Genomic DNA, 18,332 nt, shown 5'->3' with positions numbered 1-18,332 from the left:
CTACTGGGATTTAAAAGTAGTTACGCAAAATAGAGCGTGCCTGCTCCGACTAGTTTTAAAGGGTTAAAGAAAAAGTTGTATTGTGAAACTGGCTCCTGGAAAACACTGAGGTTGACGTTATGTTTGTCGTATATTATTTCCTCTGTTCTACTACTGCTCTTTGGCTTCCCATAAGTCATCGTTGCACACGAGGCTCTGAGCTATCAGTGGCTCGCGGCGACTCACTAAAATGACCTCATGTTAAAAAATGTCAAACGGTCCCCATGGTGCCTGGAGAGCCGGCTGTGGGAGTCTGAAACAAGTCGACGAGAAGAGGAACCGAACAAGCCGAGCGAGCGTACCAGGAGACGCCTCCATCATCCCCATTTGATTTGTCACCTTTCGTAACCGCAGACCTGTGTGATCAATTGGAGAGTCTGGATCGCAGTGAATTATGCCTGCTGTTTAAATGCTCCAGGGATCGATGACTTAATGACTTGCCTGAGTCTATCTGCTCTGGAGTCATTTCCTCCCCTCCTACTGAGTGGCGTGCACTGTAACGGCAGAAAGCCTGCCTTTCCTCCCTCCCTCTCAACAGATAGTCTCCACACTTCCCAGACAGGCGATGCAAAAAGAAAATAGAGTCATCAATCTCGGCTTAATGCTGAGAACCTGATGAGAAAACATTTGGCAAACACTGAGCTGAAATGTAACGGTTGCCGTCCTGGGGTGAAAATGACCCGAATTCATCACTGCAAGTATCTACTCACAGAAAAACCCTGCAGCACGCCGAGTCGGGCCAGACTGCTATTGTCAATAAACGCTGTGAGGTTTTAGAAAAAGCTAATTTAAGCCTATACAAAGTCCAGAAGAGGGTGATTTATCTCAGCACTGAGCTAGTGGAGTGCTCGGAGAGGAGAGAGTACATGAAGCCATAAAGCCAACGCTTTGGCAGCACCTTTTCTGCCTCCCCATCATCCACCGTGTTCAACTAGCTGTTTCACTTTGTAGTGAGATGAATTGTTATTTTTCAGCATTTAAAACCAACTCAGTAGCTCCAAGAAGCATTTTAGACTGAAAACGTATTCTTGCATCAAACAATCCTGTAAGTCTGACGTCATCAGCTGTTTCCGGGTCCAAACTCAGCTTCAGGTCCAGATGTACTGCAACGTTTACGATCTTGGTAGCCACAGCAGTCTGTGTAAAGCTTCTGGTTGGCTGATGTTTTGTCCAGAGGGAAACTCCTCTGTTTAAATAAAACCCTGTAACTGAGACTTTGGGAAACAGCCTCAGCTCTCTCATTCTGCCACCTGACTGCTTCTGCAGCTGCTTCCTTTACAGGTCGCCACAACAATCATCGACCTCCGTCTCACCCGATCCCCATCATTGTCCACTGTCACACCCCTCCTTCACTCTGGGTGGCTCATCGTGAGAAAATCTTTACAGTTTGGAAACACAATGGAAAAAGCTTCTGGAAATTCATCTGAACACAAAATTGAGTCTAAGCAGTTTGACCAGGTAAAAGTGCTCCTGAGTCAAACTCGATCCCTCAGGTGGGTGATTTTTTTATTTAATCTCCCACCAGCTGCTGAGTGACAGTCTCAGGCTGATAAGCTCTGCTGAGCTCAGCATAATAAAATCAAACATGTTTAAAACATGCTGACATACTACGATGCTCGAGAGCAAATCTTTTCAAAGTAAAACAACATTCAGTTAGAAAACTGTTTCTTTCATCTCAATCTCATTTTCTTGATATAAGTCTGCAGTCACAGCAGCAACAGGCTCACTGTCATAACGGGCGATCGTGGCTCAAGAGTTGTGTGTTCGTCTTGTAACCGGAAGGTTGCCGGTTCGATCCTGGTCGTTGTGTCCTTGGGCAAGACACTTCACCTACCGCCTACTGGTGTTGGCCAGAGGGGCCGATGGCGCGATATGGCAGCCTCGCTTCTGTCAGTCTGTCCCAGGGCAGCTGTGGCTACAACTGTAGCTGCCTCCACCAGTGTGTGAATGAATAGTGGCAATGTAAAGCGCTTTGAGGGTCTCAAAAAGCGCTATATAAATGCAATCCATTATTATTATTATTATTATTATTATTATTATTAACTCTAATAAAAAATGATATAATATGATATATTGATATAATACATAAGGCAAAATATAAATATAGTTTAAAAAACACACAAAAAATCATATGTTAATTAAATGGTAAATGGCCTGTATTTGTATAGCGCTTTTTACCAGTCCCGCCTAGGGACCCCAAAGCGCTTTACACACCCAGTCATCCACCCAGTCACACACTGGTGGAGGCAGCTACAGTTGTAGCCACAGCTGCCCTGGGGCAGACTGACATCCAGTCTACCCCAGGGCAGAAAAATTACCAGTTTTTATGCTTTTGTACCGTTATGGTTCAAGGCTTTTGCTTTTTTCATCCATACATATTTTAGTTGCATTAATCTGCCACCATCATGGTATTTTTCACCCACAATCATTTGGAGTAAAAATGCCTAATTAAAGAAGTCTCAGCATGGTGAAAGCGAACACCTCTGACGTCTGAGGCCCGTTTCTCCCCGAGCAGCTTCTAATCGTTGGTTTTTGACTTGAAGTTATGATAAATATCATGGTGTACCTTCTGCTTGTTCACTAACAAAAATCCCATTTTTATGCTGTTGTGTAAATTATGAGCGTGTCCTTAAAATTACAGTGATTTTGTTGTTGCTTCAGCGCTCAGCCCCCTGCAGGGAGCTGGAGGATGGATCCAAATATTAAGCAGGGATATTAAAAAATGTAACTGGCCTCTGAAGAGCAGGAGGAGAGAGGCACACCGATACAGGGAGTGGAGGTAATAGAGAGACCGGGGGTCAAAGGTTACTGCAACCCTCGCAGGAGAATAAAAATGAGGTTGAGATAAATCACCGCTGGCTGGAGGTCTGACGCCAGATGGCCACCGCACCTCCAACAAACTCATCGACAGTAAGGCCTCAGACACGCGTTCATGACACGCACACGCTCCAACCTTGAAATCCGAAAGACAAAAAGAAAAAAGGAAAAAACAAAACATTTATAATAAAAATATTAACATATTTAATATGTATTATTAATACATATTAAATATGTTAATATTAAGATATTAATAATATAATTAATATATTAATATATTAATATATTTAATATAATTAAATATATTTAATAATAAATATTTATATATAATATATATTTAATAATCATATTTAATATAATAACATACATTTAACATATATTAACATAATATAAAAATGTGTTTTAGGATGTTTCCAAACTTCCAGGGAAGTTTGGAAAACATCCTCCGAGGCCACAGCATATAGGCTGATGGGAACATGTATACATTTATATGTGCTAATGAAAGATTTATCCCCATGATGTTCCCATTTGAGCTGTGAAATATGCAGTAAATAATGCACGTTATTAATAATGCACACTCCATGCTTTCCTGCAGTTGCAGAAGAGCAGAAAGAACTAATTAAATCTACCAGACTGTCTTCTAATGACCAAAGATTTTTAAAGATTTTCGGGTTTTTAACCATAGAAATTAAAATTATATTACTATGCAGGCGAAAATCTACAGCAGCTACTAAAAGTAATAATCCTCTCTGAGTGCTGACCGACTTTTAATTTGCTAACACGTGTCATGTTGATGATTTCAGGAAAAACAAACAGATTTCAACGTGTTAAAAACTGATGAACTAAGACGTGGATCAGACGCTGGAACTGGGATATTAGAGCTGGAACAAAGAAAACTGTCATTTCACTTTAGTCTAAACTGCCCGACTGTAGCAGACGTCTCAGTGCAGGTTTTGTGTACATCACGTTAAAAGCAGCTAGCCTCTGAGGCTAAAAAACCAAAGCTAATGCAAACTGTGCCAAAAGCTGCAGTTCCTCTAATGTCCACCAGCCTCAAGTGGACATTAGCAATACTCTGAAAGTTCAAACAGGTTACAGCACGGAGCTAACAACATTTAAACTGGTTAAATTCTGTATAATGCTGCACTTTGAGCAGATTGGTCCAAATATCAGCAGCATGGATACCAAAGCATTCGTATCAGATCGATAACACAGTGGATCAATACTTCAGTAGTTCAGTGTGTTTCCTGTTCTTCAGAAAGTAGACACGCCCCCTCCACGCTGTGCTGTATTTAGTTATCATGCAAGCTGCGAGTGGAAAGTGCAGCATCATGTAGAGCTACTACAGCTGTGAATGAAACCACACCAAACATGATGTTGGAGGGAAAATGAAAAAGACATGAAAGAGCACGAAAAAGAAAAGAAAACGAAAGATCAGAAGGATAGACCGCCAACACAGAGGTCAGAGGTCACTGTAACAGTCCTTTCAGAGAGGCAAAGAACATCCAGCTAGCTCACATCAGGTGGCTGGCCACAACCCGTCTGAAGTTAATACAACACACAAAGAAGCGATATTACAAAAGAGACCGGCTGACCGAGGAGCACAGGACAGAAACAGAGACAGAAACAGGCAGAGAAAGCTGACAGACTGCACCAACCGCTCACTCAGATGCACCTACATGTAAACCTGCACACGCTCACCACGAGGAAATCGTGATAAATGACGCTCTGTGTGTGAAAAGTCTGGTTGGTTTGTGTTTGTGCTTCCAAGCAGCTGATGAACAAAGCCCGAGAAATCAAATGTGATGCAGCAGCGACAGACGGGCAGATTCTTCTTCTTCAACACGTAATGCCTGCACGGCGTGCAATGCAACGTGATGGCGGATAGTTGATTCTGAGACGAAGTGTGTGTGTGTGTGTGTGTGTGTGTCCACTCCACCCTGCCTACACTCTCTTCTTCCCCGGCTTTGGATGGTGGACCACAGGTCCTCCACCTTTACTACATCAGCTCCTTCCACCTCTCCAGTTCATACCTCCACCTGCTCCCTGCTCTCACTCACAGTTTCACAGCGACTCCTGTCTGAGCTCACACTCTCAAAGCAAACATCACACCTGTCGAGCTCTCTGTCTGCACGACGCCATACTGCTGCTCACCGATCATCACCGCTCTTCTTAACCGAGCCTCAAAAACTGCCTTTACGCCACGGCTCATCAGCTTCATCCCTCTGCAGTCACAGCAGCTCTGCACATCACCCTGGTTATTGACATCAGTACCAGTCGAGTATTTCTTCCTCTCACTCTACAAGATGGGATTTGAGCAGCATATTCTTCCATTTAGCATTCAGTCTTCAATACAACAACATATTTCCCCAATCACAGTAAAACGATGGACTGAGTGACCGACTGGAAACAAAGCTTGCTCGGTTATTTTCCACCTCTGCTTTAAAATACGACGCCTGACATTCTGAATCTTTCCATCACCTTTATCCCCATCCGGTCAACTATCGGTTATTACCCGAGAGAGTGACTGAAAAAATCAGAGCACCGATTCTGACGCGTGCCATTATCTCCAAGGACACTTAAGTGCCCTTAAGGTGGAGGTTCAGGAACATCAGATAACTGTAACAATTAACTGTGTGATCGATAGCTCCCCGGTGACTGTGCAGGAAACAGGTTGTTGAAGGTTTTTCAATTTCACTTTGGTTTTTGGGTAAAAACCTGAACCTGAGCAAGAAATGCAGATGATCTTTTAAACGGGGTATTGGAAAAAAGAAGGACAATTTTAAAAGTGCTTAAACAGGAGTAATGTTTGTTTGCTGTACTAAACATATCGTTGCACCGAGCTTATTTAGTATTGATCGCTCAGTGTGCAGTAACATTTGACCTCATTAGCCGAGCTCAGAAACTGAGTTATTGATTATCTACAGGCAGGAGGTCAAAGTGACTAACACACAAGAAATACCAACTGCAATTAGCTTTCAATCCAGGAAGCAAATAGAAAAATAATAAGTGCACAAAGCTGTCGTCATGGATTTGTTGATTGAAAGAGAAAAAGTCTGGTATCATGTATAAAAGTTCAGGTATGAAAACAGGTATGAAACTCCTTTACGACCAACCAAACCGCGTAACTCAAATACCCTGAACTACAAAAGGACAGATTTGTTGATAAGATGATAAGATGTGTGGGGGGGGGTCCAGCTCTGAAGTCTCTAAAGCTGAGACGCCCAGTCCGCCCAGTCCCGAGACACCAGCTCCAGCTCACGCAGGGGAACTCGGAGGTCTTCCCTGAGAGATGCAATCTCGGAGTCTACCCCCGGGCCTCGTCACAGTTGGACGCGCCCAAAACACCCCGGAGGCATCCTAGTTAGATGCCTGAACTCCTCATCCTATCACTAAAGGAGAACCCACAAGACGGCGGGCCTCTCGTGGTGAGTCCACATGAGGCCCTGTTGGGCGTAGCCACTGGGCCCAATGGCCTTAGGCCCAGCCACCAGGCGCTCTCCCTTGAGCTCCCTCCCAAGGCCTGGCTCCGGGGAGGTGCCCCATTTACCGGGCAGGGTAAACTGGTCCTTTATTGGTTTTTCATGGGGGTTTTGTGAATCACTCTGCTCTGGCCTCACAATCAGGACCAATTTGCCTTTTGAGACCATATAAGGGGGCAAAGCCATACATCACAGTAAAAAGGACTGAAAGGTGTTCCTGTGCTTCATGGACTTACTGACAGGAAAGGACACAAGAAAACTAAAACTACGTATAAAGATGTTGGTATAAAACAACTTTCTGACCATGAAGACTCGCTGAGTGTACGTCATACGTGAGACGAGAACCTGGATCATCCATTAATCAGAAGCAGGAAATGCCTCTCGCGTCTTCTGGTGATGCTTTTGGTTTCTTTATTACTGTGAAGGCAGCATGTGTGTCAGGCTGCGTCCAGCCTGCTGAGGATAAACGTTTGGTTGGGTTTAAATAAAATAAACTCAGAAAGAAAAGGAGAATCACAGATCAGGGGAAACAATGTTAAACGTTTGAAATTCGGTATTTTAACAGTGACTTACTACCAGTTTCACTTATGAGCAACACTGTCCAGTCTAGTAAACAAATAAAATATTGATGGTGTCTGGAAAGAACAGCAGAAAGAAATCCAGATAGTGGTAAAAACAGACTGCCTCCTTCTACTCCAACAACTTTTTTCTGTTTTTGGCGTCAATACTGACCTTTGATTTTAGGCAAAATTCAAATCCTGCTAAAATACTAGAACCCACAGAAAACCCTAAAGAGTCCTAATCTACGGCTCTACTGACCTTTCCTTCTGCCTCTTTGTACTTTTTTTATTTGGATTTTAGACACATGAGGATGCAGCTTGTATTCATGAAAAATAAGCCAATGGGAAAAACTTAAACCTTAATTCTTTCCGGTGTCCAGCAGGGGGCGACTCCTCTGGCTGTAAATAAAGTCTGTTAGTATAACAGTCTAGGAGAAAACAGTGCTGCCCTGATATGACCTCAATCACTAGTTTTAACACTCTTTTTCTAATAAACTGTACGTTATGGTCCTAATTACGTTGTAAAAGTTGATGAACCAGGGTAATAATTTAGGGCGGGGCTAACCTACGATTGACAAGCTGCTGTATGAGGTTGCTGCCCTCAGGCTTTTCCTCAGCCAGGTCAGCCATGGTGGAAGGACAAACAGATTGGTTGGAAGCTTCAAGACTTATTAACCAATAATGACCAAGATTTACAAAATCGATTGAGTTAAAATTCAATAATCTGTGTGACTGAGTCCATGAACTCAGCAACAAAGCATTTACTCAGCGTCAAGTTAGAGAGCTATTTTGATTCACACGCATCTACTGTGTTTTTGAAACCACAGCTATCGCCATCTGGTGGCCTTCAAGGAGAAAGCAGTTTTACCCTCCTAGGACCCGGCGCCAAATATGTGGACATCACATTTTGGACTGTCTAGACCAGGGGTGGGCAATTCCAGGCCTCGAGGGCCGGTGTCCTGCAGGTTTTAGATCTCACCTTGGGTCAACACACCTGAATCACATGATTAGTTTGTTACCAGGCCTCTGGAGAACTTCAGGACATGTTAGGGAGCTAATTTAGCCATTTAAATCAGCTGTGTTGGTTCAACCTGCAGGGACACCGGCCCTCAAGGCCGGGAGTTGCCCACCCCTGGTCTAGACCAAAATACTAAATTTTGCTCTACATGGGCCTGATATCCACTTATGAGGACATTACACTGCCACTGTTCTATCAAAATTTAAAACGAAAGTCCTCATAGGTGGATCTCATTTTTCTCAGAAACAAAAATCAGGTAATTCTTTGTTTTTACATTCATCAGGTCCCAATCAGCTGAAATAGCAAAGAGAAATTAAAAATGCATGTCATGAAAGAGTTCAGGTCTTAGGAGGTTAAGACACTCTTTGGCTTCCTTTTCTGACCTGGAAGCTACATCCGTGTCGCACACCGTCTCTGAAACAGACGCACAGTGGCCATGTATCAGGTTGAAAGTGTCTAAGGATATGGAGGACATCAAATTTAAGCAAAAATAAAAGATAATCCAGGCTTAACAGACTCACTCGGTCCACAAACTCAAACAGACGATGATGACGATAGCTGTTGTTTGCTAGGTGCTATAAAAACCTGTCTTCTGTGTGATCCAATCTGCACGTACAGACTGAAGACATCCAGACATTTCAGTGAAACTCAGGAGTCCAAGAAACTTCCCTTCAGACTGACACTGACAGAGAAATCCACAAAACCTTTGCAGTAGTCCAGGAAAGTCCCTTCAGAGATGAGCTTAATATCTTTTTAAGGTCTAATTGTAGAAACCTTCCTCATCATACCATCTGTCTCTGTCAGATGTCTGCCTCCAACAACTGCTCTGATGTTTCAATCAAACAGCGCTGACTCACTTTGCAGAGAAATTTCACCATAAACCAGTTGGAGTTGTTGGAGCCGACTTCTAAGGACACGCTCCGTCAAACTGGCTCAGTTTTGCAGTTTAGAGAATATCTGTTCTTGGCCGAATGCAGACGATATATTGTTCAACTCAGGTGGTATTTTTGTAGCTCTGGAGGAGCTTGAAAGCAGAGAATGATTCAGCGATCTAAAACATTAACAATAGATGTCAAATAGCTGACAGATCCTCTGAATCAAAGAGCGGAGTCTTCTGTCTGTTGCTATTTTTTAGCGATGTTCAACACAACAAGATAAAAAAACATCTGAGAACACCGACAGCAGGTTCTGCACTAACAGAAGCAGGAAATAGAGCAGAAAAAATGCAGGTTGTGGTCTGAATAAAGGGAGCTCACAGAGTTCTCCAATCTGTGATTATGGTTCTCTCCAGCTGAGCAAAAAAATCCCACCTTAAAGGAACAAGTCCTCGGCTCTATGACTGTGGCGTTCATAAAAATGAGAGGTGAGAGGTTAGGATCCTGTAAGAGCAGATTAAGCCCTCCTGGAATGTGTTGAACACCTGAAACTGATGGAGGAATGTGAAGTTGGACCTTTTTTGCGCTATAATAAGAGATTTACTTTCCCTCAGAAGAGTGCAAACACGTGAAGTATGTTTCCTTTCATGTTCTGCCACGAGTCAAAAAACTGTTTTCGTCACACAAAGCGGGACTTCACTCTTCCCTCTCCCTCTTTCAGCGGGTGACAGCTTATTTATTCAGAGAGGCTCTTTACAGGCCAGCCTCTGCGATACACGGCAGAGCTGTGAATTCATAAATGACAAATAGGCTCCAACTGTCAACCCTGGTGCCCAAAGGGGAGCTGAGCAGTTAGCCTACTCCTCGGCTCACCCACACTTTCCAGAAAAACACGAACAGAGCATGTAGATGTTAGAGATGGAGCGCGATTGCTCTGAATCAGAGGAAGCCTCTCGTGAACGTCATTAGGAGATCGGCTTCCTAGTTTTAGACCTTGTTTAAAAGCATCATAGAAGCAGAGGCAGCTTCTGCTCCAGCGGGAAAACAAGCTGCATTTGTAGCTACAAGCAGCTCCTAAAGTACGGCCACATCTACTAAGCTGACATCACAGAACCCAGTTAATAAAAGAGTTTTGACTCGTTTTAAATGTCTGTTTCAATTCGAGGTTTTCTGCCTACACCTCAGCAACTGCCAACTGACTAATTTTACTGCCTAAACCTAACGCCCAGTAACACCGGCCTAGAGACTGGTTGGAAACCACTGGTAGCTTCAGGAAAGTGTGTACGCCATGATCAGTTGGTGAAAATGAGGTAGATGGTGCAATCGTTTCTGCTGCTGGCTGCTGTAGTCACTAGTGGTTTGCATAGAAGAAACAGACCTGTCTGGAAATGAAAACTATTTGCTTTCAAAGTAAAGTTTGAGCCTTTTCAGAGATTTCATGACATATTTATGATGGTTATGTCAGGTCTGTGTGTGCAGGTTTGCAGTGGCAATGACTAAAGTTATGCTAGCGCTGTGAGGAAATTGTGTTTCTTCAACTATCTGAGGTCTACGGTGGCCCCTAGAGACAAAGCACGTACAAACTCCAAAACACGTACAAACTCCAAAACACGTACAAACTCCAAAACACGGACAAACTCGAAAACACAACAGAAGTGCTCCAGGACGCTAGGGGCAGTGTTGAGCTCGATTTGCAAAATAAACGGCAAGTTTGTTGCAAACACATGGAGTTGGATACCGGCAGAAAACACCTGCAAGGATAGAACAACCACACTCCAATATATATTCAAATAATTTTAAAAAAAAGTTAATTTACCTGTTACTACCACACACCAAATCCGGTCGTTGGTACTTCCTGGCTTGTGTAGCCACTAGGTAACAAAAGCTCAACACTGCCCCCTAGCGTCTTGGAGCACTTCTGTTGTGTTTAGGAGTTTGTACGTGTTTTGGAGTTTGTACGTGTTTTGGAGTTTGTACGTGTTTTGGAGTTTGTCCGTGTTTAGGAGTTTGTCCGTGTTTTGGAGTTTGTACGTGTTTTGGAGTTTGTACGTGTTTTGGAGTTTGTCCGTGTTTAGGAGTTTGTACGTGTTTAGGAGTTTGTACGTGTTTTGGAGTTTGTACGTGTTTTGGAGTTTGTACGTGTTTTGGAGTTTGTCCGTGTTTAGGAGTTTGTCCGTGTTTAGGAGTTTGTCCGTGTTTTGGAGTTTGTCCGTGTTTAGGAGTTTGTACGTGTTTTGGAGTTTGTACGTGTTTAGGAGTTTGTACGTGTTTAGGGGTTTGTACGTGTTTAGGAGTTTGTACGTGTTTTGGAGTTTGTCCGTGTTTAGGAGTTTGTCCGTGTTTAGGAGTTTGTCCGTGTTTTGGAGTTTGTCCGTGTTTAGGAGTTTGTACGTGTTTTGGAGTTTGTCCGTGTTTAGGAGTTTGTACGTGTTTAGGAGTTTGTCCGTGTTTAGGAGTTTGTACGTGTTTAGGAGTTTGTACGTGTTTTGGAGTTTGTACGTGTTTAGGAGTTTGTACGTGTTTAGGGGTTTGTACGTGTTTAGGAGTTTGTACGTGTTTAGGGGTTTGTACGTGTTTAGGAGTTTGTACGTGTTTAGGGGTTTGTACGTGTTTAGGAGTTTGTACGTGTTTAGGGGTTTGTACGTGTTTAGGAGTTTGTCCGTGTTTAGGAGTTTGTACGTGTTTAGGGGTTTGTACGTGTTTAGGAGTTTGTCCGTGTTTAGGAGTTTGTACGTGTTTAGGAGTTTGTACGTGTTTAGGGGTTTGTACGTGTTTAGGAGTTTGTACGTGTTTTGGAGTTTGTCCGTGTTTAGGAGTTTGTCCGTGTTTTGGAGTTTGTACGTGTTTTGGAGTTTGTACGTGTTTAGGAGTTTGTACGTGTTTTGGAGTTTTTACGTGTTTTGGAGTTTATCCGTTTTGGGGTTTGTACGTGCTTTGGAGTTTTTACGTGTTTTGGAGTTTGTACGTGTTTTGGAGTTTGTATGTGCTTTGTCTCTAGGAGCCACTGCAGAAGTCAGTTTGGCAAACAAACGAAAGCCGAGCAAAAGTGTTGGTGAGAAATAATAGATGAACCAGTTACACCAGGTCACACCACACTCAAAACACTTCCCACTGAAACTTTGGCTGAAGCCCTGAAAACTACACAAATGAGTCGTCCACTACACAAAACACTTACCAACCAGCCGGTAATGAGTGGACAATCTGCTGGTGGGTGACCCCAGAAATAAATAAGCTGCTGTGGAAAACAATTTTTCACAACATGTCCCTGAAAATGTTTCACAATACAAGCCTCATTGAAGAGAAAGGGTTAGCTGCACTGAAATGCTAGAGGGCTTTTAATCTTAAAATGAGCCAGTAAGCACCGAGGTTCTGTTAACAATGTAATACAGCGAGTTTAACAGCGACAGGCACTGAGCGGAGGCTTGAAATCTATCAGACAGAATTAGACTCCTTTAAATAAAGTCCTTCTACTTTAGAGTTGAGCTGGACCCTTTTTCAGGGAAAACGCACACACACAGACCCGAAGTTCACATACACATAAAATCAGTCTGACAGCCGTTATGCATGTACCCAGCATTATTATACGACCATATACCAGGATAGTACACTTCAAAGGGATTTGGATGTTCAGTTTGGGCGAGTGCATCTGTTTACCTCAGCCTATCTCTTATCTCTGTAGATTCAAGACAACAAAGCCTCGGGCAAATCTGCATCAATTCTCACCACCCCAGGCAAATAAGTATCTAATTGCACATTTTCATTGATTTTGTATCCAATCGCCCGACCCCAGAATTCATTTCACATTCTGTCTGAACACACTTTACGAGTCTGATGTATAAAAGAACGAAAGCATTAAACTCTTAAAGCTCGCACGTTTAGCAGAATGAGAAAGGAAGCAGCGGAGAAAGGAACGTTCTGCGGCTGGAATTAGTTCGGATCAACGGGCAGGCTCGAGCTTTAAGCCGGTTTGTGTGAAACCAACATCTGTCATTGGACCTTCTGACAGAAAAATACATCTTAATTGTATCACAGATTTCACAGACACTCTTTAGTGGAAATTCTCCTGCAGAGAGCTGATGGCGTCTGGTGTCCTGATCAAAGAGTTTGGCGCCAACTGTGACCTCATGAGGGATGAATTCGAGTCACCGTATAGCGCACACGCCTCCTCTTTGATGATCACATGCACATCCCCTCTGGGCTCCGACGAACACTCTGAGATCTCGTTTTCCATTGTAATGAAATTATCAAGGATTTGAAAACTCGGTTTTTATACATTTGCATCTCTTTCTGGCTGTGGGTGAACAGCAGGTGGTGACAATTTGGTGCGAAAACTGCCAGCTGGGCCGATTAGAATATCGGAGATTAAAACTGAGAAAGATAATTATACAAAATAATAAGAACGACAGTCCAGGTGTTAAATTGTGACAAAGCGAGGGGAAAATTACTGTTAAAGTTACAAAAAAGAATCATTTTGAGGTCTGACACAAAACACATCCAACATGTGACAGTGCATGTGAGGTCACATGACTGGGAGGAGCCTATTCAGTGTGAGTCTAATGTGAGTGACAGTTCTCAGGTGGACTGGATATTAATGCAGACATGGGGGGGGGGGGGGGGGGGGGGAGCTGGACTTTGCTGGAGGACTAAGTACCAACAACAGCATTACTACTATTACTACTAGCAGCATCACCAACCCCAAATATCTCTGCAGAAAAGGACCCGAGTTCTAGTACCAGAGTCTTTTCTGATTTCAGTTTGCAGTCCGAGTTCTACTGACTAGGGATGGGTACTGAAACCCGGTTCCCACTGTTTCAATTCCTTAGAATTGTTTGCCATTTTTGCAAACGATTCCCTTATCGATTCCAGTCGCCCCGAATGACGTCACCACGTTGCGGAGCGTCATTTACCTGGCAGGAAACACGGCGGCTCAAACGCTCAAAAGTTTGGTCATACTTTACGAGAACGGATGACAACAGGGCAACTTGCAATACTTGCAAAGTAGATATTTCATTTAAGGGAGGAAACACTACAAATATACAAAAGCATTTGCTCACAAAACACACGATGACCTTAAATGAATGTCGTGTTTTTAATTCCGCTCCGGACTCGTGAATCTCAACCCAGCAGCAGCGGTAACGTTTGCACGTCCTCTCCCGTTAATGCGGCAGGTAAATAATCAACTAACAGTGCAGATTATGTTAGCGCGATCTGCCTTATTACAAAACCTGCCATTACTGTGCGTTTAGGTGACCATGATGAGACAGAGTCTGGCTCAGATGCTGGCAGTTCTCACTGCAGTCTACCGTAGCGTCTCCTTTCAGGCAGGATAGACGAATGTCAGCGAGCAGTGACTCAGTTTGTGGTCAAAGGCTTGCAGCCGTTTGCCACAGCAGATGATTTTCAGTAAGTGAATGTGTTTAATTGTAGGCAGGGACATTACTGGATATTCTTGTGTAATTGCTACAGAATAATTTATGTTATACTTTGTTATTGCTACAGAAGAATATTTATTTTATTGTTTTACATTTACAATGTTTTTTCCTGGGGACCCTGTGACACCCCATTGAAGAGCCGTAGGCTGTGGATCTCTTAACATCTCACTGCTGGGTTTGTAAGGCCATGCTACTCCTAAATTTCTATCTTGTTCAAAGAGAAGATATAAAACAAAGTTCTAAGCTAATCAACCTTAGTGTTCTCTTTTTAAAAAGAATCGATAAAGAATCGAATCGTTAAACAGAATCGAAAATGAATACCCATCCCTACTACTGACCAATCACGTTTGACTCATGCATAGTTTTAGTGAAAAGGGAGCAAAAGAGGGAAGTGACGCTAAAACAGTCTTTTCTTTAAATGTACACCCAAAAAGTTAAACGTGCCGTGCATGGATCAGGAAGTGTTGGCTCAGAAACTCATCAGATCCACATAATCAAACAGAAGTAGCTCAGGTTTCTGCTGCAGCTGAGTACAGATGTTTACAGATGTTTGGAGCTGGTCTACGGCACAGAACCTTTCCCCTAAAAATAAAATAAATACTTTGGGTTGAGCCAGATTTTTATAGGAAACTCTCAGAGTGGAGAATGTGAATGCTGTTTATGACCAGCAGTATGTGAGGAGGGAGGAAAAAAAAGAGAAAAAACTCGGGAGAAGTAAAAAAAAAAAGAAAAAACTCGGGAGAAGGCGGATCAAGAAGAACGAGATGAAGAAGAGGAAGAGGAGGAGGAGGAGGCCTTGGCAGCATCACAACCAGTGCGCTTCTTCCTCACTCGTGATTTCTCTCTGGGTTTAATTATTGCCCAGCATGCTGCGCACACACACACACACACACACACACACACACACACACACACACACAGGCCTACAGAGTCTTCATCCTACTGCTTCTTCTATCAGTTTTTCCAAGCACAGAGCCGTCTGAAAAGAAGGATTTCTGGCAGCAACTTAAAGAGACGGCTTCCAGAGGAGAACGTGATGGAGAGGAAGTTAGAAAACTGAAGGAAAAAGATCACTTTTAGACGCGTAGGACATAAAAACTGTCCTCACAGCGCCTCCCAGTAATCACACAGAAGAATTTCCTTCTGTGACAACACGGCATTCAACGTGACTTTAGCTTATTTCGTCAAACTGTAAAGACAAGAGTCATGCTGACAAGGACAGCCAGACATTTAACTAGAAAAAAAAACATAACAAACCTGCTGCGGACTCTGAAAATATCACTGAATTGAACCAGAAATCCATCAGCTTTCACAGAACAGATGAAAGTTTATTGATCCCAGTGGGGAAATTGGGCCTCTGCTGCTGCAAACAGCAATGGGAGGAAAGCGATAAGAAAAACAGACAAGAAGAATGGAGGAGCCGAACATGAACGCAACCGACAATTAGAGCACTTCAGCATTTAGTGGACAAGAAAGAAGTGCTGTGTGAAATAGCAGCAGAGTGCATCAACAGAAAATCACAATTTCAGTCTTTAAGCCTCTTCAGCGTTTAGAGCAGTGTTCTCCAAGTCTGTCTCCACCACATAGTCAAGTGTTTGGACAATCACACAACTTTTACTATTGTTCCTCTGCAGAAAGAAAAGAATTTCATCTTTCCCTCCACGCTCACGTCACCTGGAATGACCCAGAAACATCCTGCTGTTGGTGTGTTCGGTGTTTTAGCCTGCAAGAATAAAAGAGGCTCTCTCAGCCTCGGTGGACTGAAGGTTTCTAAAGGGACAGTGCACAGACTATAAAACACTTTGTGGAAAGTGCAACCGCTGGAAAGCAGGATCAAGCAGACCAAAAGCGAGCACAGAGGATCGATATATCAAGCTTTGTTTGCTGAGAGAAACCCGCAGCTTCACCGCAAGGACAGAATTTACTAAACGATAGAAGTCTGACATGAAGCGTCCTCGGAGGACGATCTCTGAAACACTTCTCAGGAGGGAAATCATAGCAAACCTCTGCAGTGAGTCTGATTTACTCATGAGTCCCAGTTTGGTATCAACAGGAGAGACTGGCTGAGACCAGGGAGGGAGGCTTTCTTCTTTCTTTGCATAACATCCCTGACCACGAAGCAGCAGCACTGATCCTTAGAGACATGCTCCACCAGCTTGTTTGCATCTTAGTGCAAAATAATTCAAACCGCAGCAGCATATTGAGGCAAAATCATCCCAGTCATGACTGATCACCGTGCACCATGCGCTGGGCCACAGCTCACGTATAGTACACGTGCAGTGCGATCTCTTCCTCTGTAACAGCTGCGAAAACCACTTTGTTAAGCAGCTAACAAATCTATAAGGCGTGAGAGACGACAGCGTGTCAGCGCTCGCAAAAGCAGCTCCAATGAAGCCACTAAGTGCATAAAATCATTAATCTCATTAAACTCTGCAAGAGCGCCTTTCGAAAGTGTGAGTGTGCATGAAAGAGAGAACAAGGCGGCGAGAGGAAAAGGAGCTGAGATGCCGAGACGAACCGAAGCACGCTCGGTCTGGGATCATTAACCACGATGTGAGCGCGGTCCAGTCGGGAGTCAGGAGGACTCAGGCACTTCACAAGGAACTGGGCCTGGTGGGAGTTCACCCTGAAGCTGTAGGAGCCAACAAGAAACAAAACGAGGCGAAGCAAAAAGTTCCCTCTGCTGAGAAGCTGCAACTGCAAAGGTTTTCTAAGAACTAGAGAACGTCTCGCTATCCAGTTTATGCAGATTAGATTTATTAAGATGACACAACGACGCCAACAAACAGGCTTTTAATTCATTATTTTCAGTCTGGTTGCAGGAGAATGTCGAGTGTCTGAGTGCAGATGCCGGTCACAGTCATGTCTGCAACCACTGATGGCATTTAGGGTTCCCGCTGCCTCACGCTCAGGCACACAAGACTAAAGATAGCACACCGAATTCAGTGAGTGACCAATTGCATGTAGTTGCAGTCACCAATTGGTCACCAAGAATTTGAGTGTGCAACCCCCCAACCTCTCAGCAAGAACATTTGATTGTACAGTGATTGCACAGGTTGCCTGGTGGGAAACAATCTCTCCCCAACGAATCACAGATTAACAAAGGTTTGCAAATAATTGCTGTCTAATTTATAAATGCACCAACACGTCGCAATCAATCTGAGTCTGTTTCTTTGGAGCAGGTGACTCCACTTCTGGCTCCTTTGTAAAAAAAAACAAGGTAGCAGCGACTGCATCAAGATTTCTGTTTTTAAATCTCGCAGCTTCTGTCTGGTTTGCATTTAGACAGCAACAGTTTTGCACAAACAGATTTGTATGTAATAGCTAAGTTGAGCCCTTTCAATGGGAAACTGACAGCAGAGTGACGCTGACTTACTGATGTTTTAATCGCCATCTCGATGCACCAAAGTCACTTTGAAGATGGCGCTAACTGTGAGTGGTTGCAGGCCTGGTTCCCATCTTGAAGAAACCCAAACCATGAGAAGTTCACTCCCCACGGTCACAATAGCTTTTGGTCTCCAAACACGGTTTGTGTGACTGTAGCTTTACAGGGTTACTTAGCTGCTAAATATAAGACTACCTCATCTGCACTCAAACGCAGCGGGCCAAGGACCGATCCTTGACAAATACCCGGTCACTTTTTCAGCAAAGATGAATTTTCTTGGTCAGTCATTCTTTTATTCTGTTTGAAGTGAACTATAAAACCTCTAAACTTATTACAGGAGAAAGTGATACGAATGATTCATAATGTTAAATATAGAGAACATACAAATAAATTATTTATAAAATCAAAATTATTAAAATTAGGAGATTTAGTGAAACTACACACACTATTAATTATGTTTAAGGCTAAAAATAATATTTTGCCCTTTAAGTTACAAAGAGTATTTTTATTGTGTTCAGGGGGAGAAGATAGTAGAAGGAAATTTTATTTTAAGCATCAGCTAGCTAGGACTACACAAAGATTAATGAGTCCAACGGTTAGAGGTGTACGACTGTGGAACTCACTTCATTATAATTTAAAGAATTGTATAAATTTACATTGTTTTAAAAAGTGTTACATGCTTAAAACCATAACTCAATATGAAGAATGTGAATGAAATTGGAGT

General features: G+C 43.1%; 1 protein-coding gene across 1 annotated transcript in view; it reads right to left on the bottom strand.

The window, feature by feature from the left end:
- immp2l (inner mitochondrial membrane peptidase subunit 2) overlaps nucleotides 1-18,332 on the bottom strand; it is a 222,847-nt gene that overhangs the window by 88,536 nt on the left and 115,979 nt on the right. The window lies entirely within an intron of this gene.

This window comes from Neolamprologus multifasciatus, chromosome 7, assembly GCF_963576455.1.
Source record: "Neolamprologus multifasciatus chromosome 7, fNeoMul1.2, whole genome shotgun sequence".
Taxonomy (NCBI): Eukaryota; Metazoa; Chordata; class Actinopteri; order Cichliformes; family Cichlidae; genus Neolamprologus; species Neolamprologus multifasciatus.
Note: the sequence above shows the minus strand (reverse complement) of the source record. Positions and strands in the feature narration are given on the sequence as shown.